At 36.0% G+C, this 15,983-nt stretch overlaps 1 protein-coding gene across 2 annotated transcripts in view; it reads right to left on the reverse strand.

Annotated features, from left to right (window-relative positions):
- The window catches only part of LOC119191044 (Krueppel-like factor 3), a 52,517-nt gene that overhangs the window by 7,851 nt on the left and 28,683 nt on the right, over positions 1 to 15,983 (reverse strand). The gene's annotated exons all lie outside the window — the stretch shown is intronic.

Genomic DNA, 15,983 nt, shown 5'->3' on the forward strand with positions numbered 1-15,983 from the left:
GTGACTGGATATGGCAGGCAGAGGTCTATAAAATATAAGGCTTTACGATTTATTTTAGTGACCCCACGTATTGTTGTAGGGGTGAACATTATATAAGGGTAAGTTGAAATGAAGTAAATTATGAAACATTTTATTTTTTTTTGGAATATTTTTTATTTTTTTGTGGCGAATTCCGCAGTCAACACCGGAAGAAACAGGCGAACGGTATACTGGAATCACCCAGCTTAACGACTGCAATGGCCTGGTGGAAAGTTGGAAAGCGATATTTGGGATTTGGGAAGGAAGTGGGGAAAAAGAAGGAACCCTCTTCGGATGAGAGGAGGGGAGATGGCCAGGAAATGTACGCGAGCCCTTTTAGGATTCAATATGGATTGTAAACCATGAGGTATACACACTTTACTGAGGACCGCGACAAATGGTCCCCCGTGCATGTGCGTGCATTCGGTGTGGAGACCGAGCGCACAAGAAATATCTCAGGGTGGGAATGGCTATATTATTATTATTTTTTTTAAGCGGCTGATCCCGCAGTCAACACGGGGAGGAATCCGCGAACGGTATACCGGTTCCCCCCGGCTTAACGACTGCGGGGGCCAGGAGGAAAAGGGAAAAAGGAAGAATGGGAGAGGAGTGTGAGGGAAGGAAGAGGAAGACTAGGATGGGCGGAGAGGAAAAGGAGGCGAACTGTTCTACGAGTCCCTGTCAGACCCCCTATGTGAACTTGCAACCATGGGGGTGTAGGCATCACCTATAGTATGCCTAGGTCCGCGACATAATGTCCCCCCGTGCATGGGCGTGCATTCGGTGTGGAGACCGAGCGCACAAGAATTGCCTCGGGGGGGTTGGCTATATCATTATATCATACCAACGGTATTGATTTTAGGATCTTACGTGTAAGCAACATTGAAAATCCCATCATAGCGACACCTAACCGTGGGTCAACCATTATACACTTCTACATACCATCATATTTCAATTTAAACTACAATATAGTTGTTACAAGGTCCACTTTAGTTTACCGTGCAAGGATAAAAAATTACTCATATATCAGTATCTCGTAAGTCAAGCTTTCAACATAACGGCGTATTTATTACCGACTCATATTATATATCATTATATAGTAAAGAACATTTATTATAATGGTGACCGCGAGGCCGGGCGTGGCACCGCTACCGAGTTACACGGCCACTGTCCACTGGTGTCGACTTTACATTATTTTTTTACATCTGTACGTTTAATAATGTTAGACGTTGAAATAAAAGTATTTTGTGGATTTTATCGCGGTTTTTATAATATAATTCTCTCCCGACGTTCCGTGAATGTGAAACGTTTTTTTTTATGTCTGTAGGGTTTTTATTTGATTTTAGATACTATTTAAAAGTTCATGTGATTCAAACATGTCAGCTAGGTTTTTCCACCGGGATAATATTTACAGCAGACAACCGATGTGAAATAACAGCTTATATTAGCGTGGGTATTATATATGTATATTATGCTTGATGTGCTAATTACCATACATACATCTTTACAATCTTTTAAACTTATAACAGTAGAACGTGAAAGATTCTTCGACAAGAGCTTAACGTTAGGTAGTCAACTCCACTAGAAAAAACTAATGTTTATTATGTTTATGAAATTGGCACACCGACCAAATCTTGGATTGATATATAAGCTGGTTTTGATCTCGGAAATGAGTACAATGAATTTTTATATCCTAGGATATATTTCAAGCAGGCGGATCTACGAGCAAAGGCTAGTATTAAATAAACTAACGAAAATTCCATTCTTACTTTTTATCCGTCCGATAGTAGTTTATTGTAGACATTAATCAGATACACTGGGCGTGGGCCGCGTCGGCGCGCGGCCGATCGCTACTGAATTACCAGGAGTGTGTCCAATTGTTCCGACACAATTATTAATTACATGTTTTTATGTGTCATACCGATATTAATACAACGTAGAACAAACATTTATAATTCTTATCAACAAATACTTTGAAATGATTTTCTAAATAGTTTTCGATTGATGCAAATATATTTTGTTTTTTAGTTCAAGCCCATTGCCAGTCTCACTCTAACCTGTTGCACTAATGAGCTCGATTTAATTAAGTTTAATAATAAAACATAGAGCAATTACGTAGCAACTAGCACCTATTTATACTCGTTGAACACACGCAGACTTCCGAAGAAGCAATCAGTCGCTTCCCGTCTCTGCGCTTTTTCGGCAGTATGCGTGATTGGGGCGCGATAATTATCCGGTAGGATATTAGTTTTTTTTTATAATAACATCTGTATTTACTGAATAAAATGTCTTTATACAGGCTTGTGTATTAACTGTAAAATTTGGTTGGTCTTGGTAATAAAAGGTATCGAATAATTTATGATGAAAGTACCCAAGTAGTATGGCACCTAAAGCTGACTTATTATTTAATGGTAGGTAGAATATACCCAAGTTGGGCAATGGGGGTAATTTTTTTACGTCGGTACCAAAGTCTTTAGCCTTGGCTATCTCTGTTACTAAACCTAAGTAAGTACTCAGGGTAACAACTGGTGTGACAGGGGCAGTGGAGTGCCACGCAGAGCTATTTTATAATCAGTAGGAGCCATAGGAAGCCTTCACGCAGCCCAGCTGAGGACCTTTTTATTTATTTCACTATCTAGTTAACTAAAGTATCTCACATAAAAAAAAAATGTTGAAATAGAGGACTTTTCGTTTTTTTGCACACGTTCGGGGCCCGGCGACGACTAAGGCCGCCACTGCTTAAAATTAGAAGTGGCAAAGTGCAACGCTTCGATCTCATCACCCTAGTAGCATAGGACAGAAACCTTAACAAAAGAATACTCGAGCCAATTTCTCGTATAAAACCAAATAAGCGAAATCGCAGGATGTTGCATATTCGCGACGAGTACGATTATTTTTTAAATAGGCAGAAATCATATTAATCACGTACCTTAAATGATTTTGACGGATAACCATAAATATAAAACAACACAATAACGCGAAACGATAATTAACAGTTTCCAGTGTTACATAACCGTCAGATGATTAATTATTACGTATGAGCGTGAATTAACAGTGGCTGCGTGACCGCGGCCTTACAAAAAAAAATTGAATATAAAAATAAATTTGGTTTAAACTTACATAGGTGTATATTTCCTAGGTAAACAAACTTTTTGTCTGAACAATATATCCTCATCAGAGAGGTTTGACTTTAGTCCACCACGCTATCCCAGTATGGATTGGCAGACTCCACATACTCTCAAAATTCTTAAGGAGACCTTCTCAGGTATGCAGGTTTCTTCACTATTTTTTCCTTCATCGTTAAAGCACGCGCTAATTCCCAAAGAATAGTCACATAACTTTAAAAAAGAGGTGCGAGCCTTTGGGTTTTATATCTGCGGACAATCTCGGCAGTCCGATCCACACCCAGCTAGGCTTTTGCGGCTCTTAAATGAGGTAACAGTGACCCTAAGAACAGTCATAGGCGGTCTCTTAGATCTAATGTCGTTCCCGAAGGGTTAACACGACGCCCTTGTCATAATCCTCATCGCGTGCGGTCATTAATAACAATGTTGCCGTGAATGGATTTAATCGCGATGTATTATTTACACTACCACGTCAAAAGAGTGTTATCACAGCTACAATATAAATAGCCTTAGAAGGTAAGTGGATTGATTAATATAATAAGTTAGATTTTATTCCAGAGAAATACTTTAAGAGGGGTCGGTCTATGAGCGGAATTACATTTAAAAAATAATGCGTTTACTCAAACACGTGAGAATCCTTAACGAATAAATATTTTTGGTGTCTGCTGACAAATCATTAGCCAATGTCGATAAAAATGTAAATACTAGTATTTACATTTGCCTAGGCAAATGATAGTTTTGAATTACTACGATTTACATAAAAGCAAAAAAATATTGTAAGGTAAAAAGCGCATTAAATAAATAATACTTAACTGTATATTTATTGGGAATTAGATTTAAGTCGAAATTTAATTTACAGATCTCAACCAAGTTCCCGGACCCTAGATTTAAGAAAGTTGAATTATACATGCAAACACACGACAGATGGAAAGACGCGCCTTTCATCCAATTTAAATAAGCTTTTCCCTTTTACAATAAATTGTGGTACGACAGCGCAGTGGTTCTAAATTTTTGTTTTTTTTACACAAATTGTATGGCAAATTAACACTTATATTAGTATAAAAGTCCGATTTAGTTTTTACGTTAATTTATAATATATTTATTACATTCAAAAATAATCCCTATGAACTATGAGAGTTATACCTTTATAAATACACTTTTGAGGTTATAACCCATTAATCCAGCTCTTTGTATTTTGGTTTAGCCCTAATCAACATACAGACTAAGATGTCCAAAATTCGAAAAGTGATCAAATATTGTATTATCTTATGTGCATCTAATTTTGCTTTTTAATAAATCCACGGTAATAATAATAATGCGAATAAAAAATTGCTGTAATCATACGTTTCTTTCTAATTTTGGGGATTATAAAAGCGAAAATATTCATCGCAACTACCTTATACCAAAGACCATCAAGTGTTAACAATCACTGGACGACACTACATCTGTCGCTTGGTGAATGTACACGAGACAGCAGCCGGCCCAGTTTCCCACGGCATGCGCCGAATTTGCATGCATTGAAATGCTCGGTGAGCGATGTCGTTCCCAGTGGAAAACAACATCAAATTAGTAAGTTGTGGGCCGGATTTGGGAACAGGTCTCTTAAGGGGGTCGATTTATTTTAAATGGAGGATTAATCATCATCATTTCTGCCAGTGCCGAGTGTGAAAGTATAACACAAAGACATATTTATAGAAAATATTGATTTCAGGACGTGCTTTACGTCACTTTCTGATACTACATGTGTGCCTAACACTTGCAGCCCAATGTCAATGTACGAAGGTTGTACTCGTCTCTGCATATTTTATCTTGGTGCAGCAAATTATCTACTAATAAAGTTTAGTACACAACTTTCTAAAGATAATTTCATCCAACAATAAATAATATTTGTGTCTCTCAAGAATCATTGTGCCAGATATTATTATATTAAAAGTGGGTGTAATTACTTCTTGAAGTTCTTTGAATTGTATTTCTTGTCATTGTAAAGACAACCTCATAAAAGTAATTTCTATAAACTTCGAGCTATATTGTCAAAGTAATAAAATAATATAACGAAAGTGGGGTTCCAACCTCCCAACGTTACTACCCAAATCTGTGTACGCTCGCAGACCGGTGGTCTGGCTATCTCGCATCGAAGGGCATTGGACCGGCGTGCATTGTCAGTCTATTGCACTCCTTTCTAATGACCATAATTTTACGGGTCCCGCGTCGTTTTACTGGATACGGCTGCGTTTATTTATGACAAAATATAATTTAATTTAAATTAATAATTGCAGTTTTTGGATTGGCGAAATGAGGGCGACTTAAATTAAGCAATCCAGATTCAGTTGATAATCATTTAAGAACGATATTTAAATCTTCTCATTAATTTCCCAGTAAAGATGATGAAAGTCCATCGCCTTGCCATAACCAAACATGTCATAGATACAAAAGTCACTGTCAACGCTGAACATAATTTTTTTTTTTACAGTGAATAGATAAACGTTCCTTTGGAATCAGTTTAATAAACGCGATATTTAGTTGATTGATTTGTTTTAGTGATATGATTTAGGCGTCTTCGAAAAAACAGGTATTTATAAAAAAAAATCATTCACCGAAATATTAATAGGCGATGATGATTATCTTACAATAAAATTCAAAGTCATTTGCAACCACTTTAAAAAATTAACTTTATATTTCTGCTTCAAAAATACGGAAACAAAACGCAGTGCGCTACAGTTTAATTTCTCAACATGAATGACACATCCAGCGTACATATAAATAACAATCGACACAATGTCCGTCCGTCTAACAAGCGCCGAGCGCTGTCACTCGCGTCGATCTGTTTTCGTGTAATTGGCGAATTGATGGGCCGTCCGATACACTACCCTTAGCGCGTGCTGTCATTTCTATCTACCGTTGCATGGGCTAATAAATATTTGTTTGTTATAATATTTGTGACTTTCGCAACTCTAAAGGGAGGCCTAAGTCCAGCAGTGGACGATTCCCGGCTGAAATGATGATGATGGTGATGAATATTTGTGAGTGCCTCGGTGGCATTGTATTGCGAGCACGGTGTTACTTCCGCTTTGAAGTTTTGGATTCGAATAGGAATGTTGGACAAAGCGATGTTGGATTTGTCTTCTCAGTGTGAGTCTGGAATTGGTGCCCGAAATGGCGATAGGCTCATACCATTTGTGTGATGGAATAAACACATGGGAAAGCGCACTAGTTGCCGCTTTGCTTACCACTTTGGAGATAAAGGGCGTGTGTGTATTATTTTTGGTATTTAGAGATCCGAAATACAGTAAATGGCAGTTTTTTACTGCCTAACACGATTTACGAATTATAATATTGTATGTGTGTCAGAGACGATGGTCTAATATTACGAAGCTGATAATTATCGATTACTTATCTCATTGTAAGCCCAATGTGTGGTTGTAGCGTACTTTTTTCTTCTTACTGTTATATCTTACTTCTCACTGTTATTTAAATAAGAACATTTGAAAATGTTTGTAAATACAAAAGCAGCCATCGCATAACGAATTTAAATGAAATTTGGCACACGGATAGTGCATGTCCTGGATTAGCATATAGGCTAGCTTTTAATAATTACTTTTTGTAATTATGTTATTGTATTATATAAAGGTGCACGCACAATCAAAACGTATAAACCGTTAAATGAATTTTCATTAGAGGGCCATACATAGACCACACATATCGCAAATATTGCTTTTAATCGTAGAAAATAGCATTGTTTTAGTTTTATACCGAGCGAAGACATTTGCGCGGCTGGTTTCGTGAGTAAAAGCTAGTCTTCTTCATAAAATTATGGGTACTATCGTCAAAGTGCGCACGCGCAAAAAGCCTGTCAACGCATCAATGATTGCTCTCATATAGTGGATACTCATGGGCGTCGGTAAGCACTTGCCATTAGGTGTCCCACTTCGGTCGCTACCTATCTATATTATCTGTGGAAATTTAAAGATGTTTGTATGTTTTTTATAAGTGCTGAAATTCAGCACACAGTAGATCATGTCCTGGATTAACTCAAACATTACTCTTTAATCCGGAATGAATTTTTTATCTGATTTTTTAAATAGATGGCGCTGGTGTCATACTGTGTTTGAAGGATTTTTGCAGCGGGAAAATTTTACATGCAGTTGAAGCCGCGGGCAACACCTAGTATTATATAAAGAATAAATTAGTACATAGATTTACAGCAAAATAGCTCTCTTACTATCTTGGTGTACACTTTTTTTTCTATTTAGTTTAAGTATTTATTTAAATAGAGACGAAGTCGCGAGCAACAGTTTTAATTTTTTTCAACAGCTGAAAGGAAAGGGACGCTTATGTATTTCTTCAACACCAATTTCATATACCCCCGTGAATAAATGTAATACGTTTTTTCGGACATTTTGTCTGGTTTTAAGTATTTAAAAATCATTTTATGAGTCGGACATATTTGCTTTTGCGTCACTTAATAATAAATGATCAATGGTATCAACTAGCAGTTAACAGCCACAATACTAGAGAAATCATTATGCATTACCAACTATAAGGTAAATATAGGCTCCGGAAGTTCCCTAAATTGTTGCTGCCCAGTATTTATGTGCTTTTAAGCTAACGTAACAGCTCATTCCGCTATGTTATAGCTTATTTAATGCACAATATAGCTTATCCTAAAACAATATCGCCGGCGGCGTTCACTTGCGCCTTTGATTGGTCAAACTGATCTCACTTTCTGTGCAGTGGAAGTGATAAGCGGGAGCGAGTGTGATTATATCCAGTGAAGTTTTAATATGGTGCGGTCAACTTGGCTTCAACGAAAGGAAAATTCTGTTGAAATTATAGAATGGAACAACATTTACAATATGTATGGTTAAAGTATTTTTTAAGTAGGTGGACCGCGTTGAAATCTTTTATTAAGTAATTTAAGGTTGAACTATACTAATAACTGAAGTTAATGTTATGTGTTATATCATTAGATTTTTTTAGCGTTTTGTTTAGTTATATTTGGTATTTCGAGAAAGAGGCGCTAATTTCTACATACAAATGAAAAATAAATATAAAAGAATTGCTTATGAGTTATGACTCCTCTTTCTTACACAACCACCCATTTGTGATATCAAAGTTCTTGAAGCTTCCCCGTTGGTATTATGAGGATTTAAAGATTAATTCCAAATTATTAAGACCCAATAACACCGCTTTTTATTTTGTTGTAAAAAAAAATGCGAATTATGGATAACTTTTTCATCACTTCATATTTTTTAGCATACATATTATGAAAATATATAACCAACTAAATAACCCTAGGTAAATTAGGTGCCCGCTACATCTCGACACTCGGGGTACCTTAACAGATCGATTCTCACACCGTGGCCGCTACAATTACGCGTCAATTTATACATTCGGTAGTCATTGTTACCGTACACCGGTGCGTTGCGAAAGTTAGGCAGTGGACACTGTCATGAGCGTAGCGGGCGGATGGGACTTTTTAACTTTCTTGAAGCGAAATATTTAAGTTATTAGTTTTATTCAAAGTATTTTATCAAATTAGACATTACTCGTTCTATATTAAAGCGGAACGTTAGGCTGCTAAACTTCAATTTCTACATATTGGCTATTCTATGTAATTTAAATTCTAAGTAATTTAAATGATACCAACATCATACAACTATAACTTTTCTTTTGTTTAGATGGACCTCAAAGTAAAATACAGTTTAAAAATAACCGCTGCACTACCAAATAGCCTTACGAATAGTGAAGTAATTGTTATTTTCTGATTTGAACGGTAAATTAGGTTACTGTTCTTGGAAGGTTGTCACTTTTCAATCAGTTAAAGAACAAAAAAGATTAACAAAGAAAGATATTTAGGCACTGTTAATTTACCGGGTCATTTTGGCTTGGCGTTACTAAATTAAACCACATACTATCTCTTTGAAAGTAATACTTAATAATAAGTTATTAGAACCGTAGATGTAATATAAAAAATCTAAGTTTCGAAAGAAATAAATATCAATATAAAGTTATTTTAATTTTACACATCCTTATACCACTACAGCCGCCTTAAGAGTATTCGTCACATCGACACATCACACTTATATTCAGAAATACAGTCACGCCACGCGAAATATTTTCTCAACTAAAAATTATCAAAAAAAGGAAAACTGGGATTTTATATGTAAATAATCATTATTCACAGATGATTTATCACAATGTTAGCAGAAAAAATGACTTGTACGTAACTACCTTATATAAGACCTAGCAAAATTGAAACTAGTAAAAATCCGCTACCGCTTATCACAATAACCACATCGCAGCGCTGAGATTCGCATATCTCACAGCTCGCGGTATCTATCGATCGTTTTGGATATTGCCTTCTAACAAATGCGTAGAATTTATAGCGATGTTAATCTTTACATATTGCGTTTAACCCGAGTGAACGCCTTTCTCTTATGCCTCTTGCCACATCACCGACCCATATATCGGCTGAAACACGGATGTGAAGCTTTGCGATAGTGGAGTTTATGCCAATGTACTCGCATTTTGTCACTGTAGTACGTACTTATGACTTCAATCCATAAGTCGCAAAAGGACAGCTGTTTTATACCGGTGTTTATGAGAAAAAAGTGCGGCAAAATCAATCTGAATTATTTAATCGTCAGATTTATAGATAAAAAGTTTATGTACTTATAAGGTAAGTCATCTCTGTAAAGTATTTGGCTTTCGGAAATCTCTTTACAAAAATTAAAGCAACATTCTCTTCAAGTAACACGGACTATGTTACATGGATGTAATCATTTTTATTACACGAAAACGTCTACAAGTCAGCGCAGCAGCAAAAACTACAATAATAAACAAAACAATACCACAAGGACACCTTAACCTACACTCAACTAATCATCCTTTAAATAAAACAAGTCCTTAAACACAACATTTGCAAATCCAAACGTTGCCCAACCTCATGCCCAAAGCCGACAATCCGTTTAACCATTATTGTTCCGTTTATGTTCACAGAAGTGAACGCTACCGTTCGAACGACCAACTTAATACTTAAATTATAAGTTACGACCTTGTTAAAACTTACTACACACTTATTTATAACTTTATCTTGTGGTGCGGTTGATAGTGGGTGAATATTGAGGTAGCGGCGTTTTTTCTTTGAACTTTTTTGTGCAACCGAAAGAGCATCTTCCAGATCGACTTCTATTCGTGAGCTTCACGCCCATCAATATATTACTTCTGCATGAGCCTACACTCCGTCTTCATACTTAGAGAGACATTAAATCTCATAATGTCTAATAATTTAACTGGCTTCATTAATTACTCAAAAATTAAACCATTATAGGGGCCGAAGATAATATGGTTACAATTTGCATAGTAAAAAAATTGAGCCATTATAGGAACAGAAGCTTTCTGCTTTCCATTTGCATAAAAAAAGCTACCCGAATTTCGATCGATTTTAATCTGTTAGTAAGTATAGCATTTTTAGAGATACACAAAATTAAGTAGTTCACTGCTGCGTTCTGGTCTGGACAGCGTGATTGTGCAGATATTAAAATAACAGTAAAAATAAACTGTATTTCCATCAACAAAATTTAAGATCACCGGATCATGAATCGAGTCGTGGTATTAACTGTCGAGTATCGGTGTCAGCTTTGACGTCATTCCGTGACGTTTGGGTTTTTCTTACCGTGTTTTCTGAAGTTTTTTTTTTTTGTCGCGTGCTAATAGGATAAGTTGAAATGCCTTGCATACTATTTTTTGTTGTCTAACTATTGAATTTCAAACCATTCCGTCTAAAACAATCTGAGATTAGTGTTTCATGTTTTATTGATTAAGTGAATCTGGGTAAAACAATCATTTGTGAGTAGTTTTCCTTTACAGAATGCATACTTCACGCCTTATACGCCCGAAGGGGGTAGGCAGGGGTACAACTAGGGGACACATTTTTCGCCATTTGTGGTCCGCCACACCATGTTGGAGGGGGCGAGAAAAAAGAAAGCATTTTTTTTAGATTAAATATGATGCGAACAATCACAACTGTCCATAAACAGTGGTAACTAAAACAAACAATCGAAACCTCAAATTATAATCAGTATGTGACACTCTACTTCACACCAGTTCCTGTGAGACAGTGGTACCAATCCGGTATAGCTGGTTCAATAATGCTGCTGCCACCTATAGTCACTCTACCAGACACACAACAAAGAAAATAATCGCCCATCACACCTTTATCTCCAAAAGGATAGGCAGGGGTGCAACCAGTGCATCTATTTTCCGACGTGTATGTTCATTCCTATAGTGTGATAGGGGGCGAGCCTATCGCCATATCTAGCATAAATACTAGAATCCAGACTGTTCCTGAGGAAAAGGGTATTCGAAACCGGGTATCTCAATTTTTTTTATCATTATGTAAAAAGCTCCAAACAAAATCGCTTCCGCTCATGCCTTCCAATCCAATTTTTGAATATGGAACATGTCCCTTTTAGGACTCAGCACAAATTTAATTCAACTTTATAATAATTAGCCACAAGTGTGACAGCCTGCTTGAGTCAATTCCGTTGGGCCTTTTATAGTTTAAACCATTTATTGATATTTAGATATCGTCATTATATGGTCTGTGATACTGATTTATTACAAGCCATATAATAATAAATGTGGAGGCCTAAACCCTCAGTTCAGCAGTGAAACCGTCTACATAATATAATACAGGGCAGATAATAATATTACAGATTTTCCTATTGCCATTGATATATAAGTCGTTTGTTTGTCGTTTTACAAGGTCCCATGGTATTTTTTCCTTCGTTGGAAAAAAAAACTATTTTTTTCTTGTTGGTGTAAAAATTAGAAAAGATTATAACTCATGTTTACCCTTTATTTATCTTTCGAAATAATTGAAAATTTTTAATGAAAAAAAATAGAATTATGTGTTACATAAAATTAAACATATATAAGCAAAAAATATACCATAGAATCTTGTAAAAATGTGTCACAGTCGTCTCATTTCCCCTAGACCTAAAAATAGTTTCAACAACAACTATAGGTAGTCATGGTGCGAAAATTGAACCCGTGATCTCTCGTTTCATAGTCAACTCATAGCCCGAATATAAAACCAAGTGAGGAGTTAAAAGTAGACCTTGGGACGTATTTCACAGCCTGTGTTCATTATCATTAGAGTAACGAAGTGATTAATATTTTAATTCGGGGTTGTGCATTGATATTGGGTTTAATTGATGAATGCCCGGAATTCGGAAGTTGTGCCCGATATGGCGACAAGCTTGCCTATCACATCATTGAAAACACTCATGGCGAAAAGTGGGTGTCTTAACAGCTCTGCTTACCCCTTCGGGATAAAGGCGTGATGCGTGTTAGTCTTTGCTATTTTTCCAAACCGGCCATAAACATAATATAGATACGCTACTGATACTAAAGAAAAGAAAACATTTGGTTAGATGCGGGGCTACAATTAACTAACATTTGGTTAGTTTGGGTTCAGTAAATCGCATTCACCACACCAAACACAACAGAGCTTTTCCCGCCTTCACACCCACCACTACAAATCCTGTAAGCCAAGATCGAAGTGGTACGCACTTTATGACACCGAGTGCTAAAATTTGACGAGTTTCGAGCTCTAATTAGTCGCAACGCAACGAAATTAAACAAATAGAAGGGTAGGAAGGAATTGCAATTTTTTTTTCCACTTCCCTCTAAAGCTAAGCGGGAAATATAATTATGAATTACAAAAGATATTTTTTTACTTTAATCATAAACACAATTGGAAATGCCAGATATACGCCACAAATAAAACTGAAGGGTTCCGATCATTTGAGCTTTTAAATTTCATTCCAATAGTGAGTACGGCAAAACGATGCTCAACAGCGTGCTGTCACTTTACTGGAGTTTTCTGTCTAACAATATTACTCTGATGGTGATAAACAATTTGTGCTGTAGATGTATGTCCACAGGAAGTCGATCACCATACTAAGGGTGCTTGATATGTATTTTTTTAACTTGACTATTTGTTTCATCATCATCATCATCTCAGCCAGAAGTCCACTGCTGAACATAGGCCTCCCCCAAGGATCTCCACGTCGACCTGTTGGACTATTTGTTTGGAACATAGATAAGGATGAAGTATGTGGGCAGGTTAGTGATGCTTCCAGTTACATGGTAGGTAAAGTTACGCCACATAGAGCTCTCATGTGCACAGTTCGTTATAATATGTAGGCCACATCGGTGCGCCTCTCACGACCGCTAGTGATGTGTTATTAATTATGATGTCGATAGAAAAAAATATGTTGTACAATAGTTCATTCGTCCTTAAAAAGAATGGGTATTAAACAATTATTTGTAGACATTAACGGAGGAATTATTTTGTACAATAATTCCTTTCGAATAATGGGTAACCAATTATTTGAAGATATGAATGGATAATGAATGTGTAAGACATGTTTCGCTTAGATACTTTATATCAACATGTCGATAATAGCAAGATATAAAGATCACCGCAATTGGATTAACGCATATAAACAACTATATTGAATGATCCGCAAAAAATTGTAATTATACACCTAAAAGTTGGCCTGCAATAAAAAGACGTGACATTTACGACACCGGAAATATTGTAACAAATATAAAGTGCATTTTTTCTTATAATTCATAACACTAATCGACTAAACGAGACACAAGGTCGGCTAAAAAATACATTATTTTATCCATATCATTTGTCATATCGTAAAAGATCCCTTATTCATAAATGTTATTTATCTACGGACGGAGCATTACTGTGATAACAAGTCTGATCTTCAGTGCTAACGGCATGTCAGCTTTCGCAGTGCGTAGACATAGGGCCGTCGTGATTGGCTAATATTGAGACACAACTTTAATCTATTTGGCTGTCAGATAAACAAAGCTGAACAAGTAGCAAGCTGTCAGATCAACAAAGCTAAGAAACAGACTGGTTATCACAGCAATGCTCTGTCCTTAGATAAATAACGTTTATGAATAAGGGGGATAAAGTCTACCCGTCTTATCGATATCGACAAACGTCCCATCACTGCACACGGAACGGTAACACGACGGGCGCGGCAGATGGACCGCGAGCTTGCATCGGGTCACGATTGTACCATCACCTACAGCACTATTTAATAACGACCTTTATGTTTTTTATACACAAATGGATGAGATGAGCATTCGTTTGATATTTAACGCTTTTGTATGAACAGTAGAAACACCGTCATATTTACATTGCAAAATGTAAGGTATTAATACGTTCATCATACCGAGTTATGAGATGTTTTATGAATGCCCAGACATTACACTGGCGGCAATCTCCTTCCTGGTGTCTACCACTGCTTAGATGACTAGTAAAGGGACGGTACTAAATGGTTTGTTATACAAAAAAAGATCAACACTTGAAAATAAAAATGAGAATTGGAGTAGCTATTTTTGAGGTGACTATAAAATTATTTTGTCTTTCATTCTGAATATTTGTTTGATGATTGGGTATTGAGATAAAGTCCTTTGTTACCTAAACATTTATTAAGAAAATTATACCAAAAAATTAACAAACAAGCTTTGTAAACACTCCTTATCAAGAATCAAGTCTATATTTTTTTGTATACAGAAGAGTATGCCATGCAATAAAGGCAAAAAAAAATATTCATTGATTTTAGCATCCTTAACGATGTGAAAAACCAAATATTGTTCGCACTTTACTAGTTTTTTCGTATTTCCCTACGAATTATAAAAATACAGTGCTAGAGATAACAATCTAAAGTATTTTATACGATATCGAATGACATTTAAAACAAAAACAATAACATCTGTAATTACATTTAACAAATTCAATTAAAATAGCTTTTTAAGTACAAACAGACACATAAACGATTGGTATTAATGAAAAAACAATATGGCTGTTATAAAAAAAACAAGATGGCGCTCGTTAACATCCAACATGGCGGCGTCGGAAAGAATTTTAATTATTTTTATCGGCAATATTTGATGCTCTAAAATTGTGGATTAAAGGTCACAATTAAAATAAATTGGGCTAAAAATTCGACCGGTATTTAATTGAAGTTTGCTGATGTTATTCCATTGAAAATTGCTATTATTGTTCCTAGTTAACATCATATTGGCGGAATAGTTAGTGATTATTTTTTTTATCTAAACGTAATACTTCTACAAAATAGAGATCCAAAGGTAGAGCCTAATTTCTATGTGTCCTAATTTTAACCCCTGCTGCAAGAAGTGGGATGTTAAGTATTTACAAAAAAACATAGGGTTTTCTTAGGCGAAGCGACTGTGTCTACCACCAGTTATTTCTTTGCCTAGCCCCCGAAGAAAATAGGCAATGAGCTCCTCTAGTGAAACATTATTCAAATAACTAGCATTTTTACTCTAGCATTTCTCATTACACAAGCTAAGTCCTTGATATCATGAGGTTAATGCATTTTAAAATGAGGATACTGGGACGACAACACTGTGAGAATTTATCGGATTGTTTCAATGATTCGTATGTTTTGCATTACAATTTTATTAAGGGACATAATAAAGTGAAGACGTTGCATCTATTTAGGTTATTTAATTTTTGGACTAGGTTTTTGCCGACACTATACAAAGTATTACTGACTTTGCTTTAAGTATTAGTATTGATTGAATCAATCGGATCTCTCACTATTTACTTGAATATTAGTATCACTGCTGGTCACAAACAGTAACATCATCCAGAAGTTTGAATAAAAAGTACTACAAATTTCCGCACATCTTAAGTTTCAAGGTGACGAGAGCAGTATAGCGGCGTTTCGTTATAAGAAGATCCGGGTGTTGCTACTTCTGATTATAAGCAGACGCAGA

The sequence above is a fragment of the Manduca sexta genome, chromosome 28 (genome assembly GCF_014839805.1).
Source record: "Manduca sexta isolate Smith_Timp_Sample1 chromosome 28, JHU_Msex_v1.0, whole genome shotgun sequence".
Classification (NCBI taxonomy): domain Eukaryota; kingdom Metazoa; phylum Arthropoda; class Insecta; order Lepidoptera; family Sphingidae; genus Manduca; species Manduca sexta.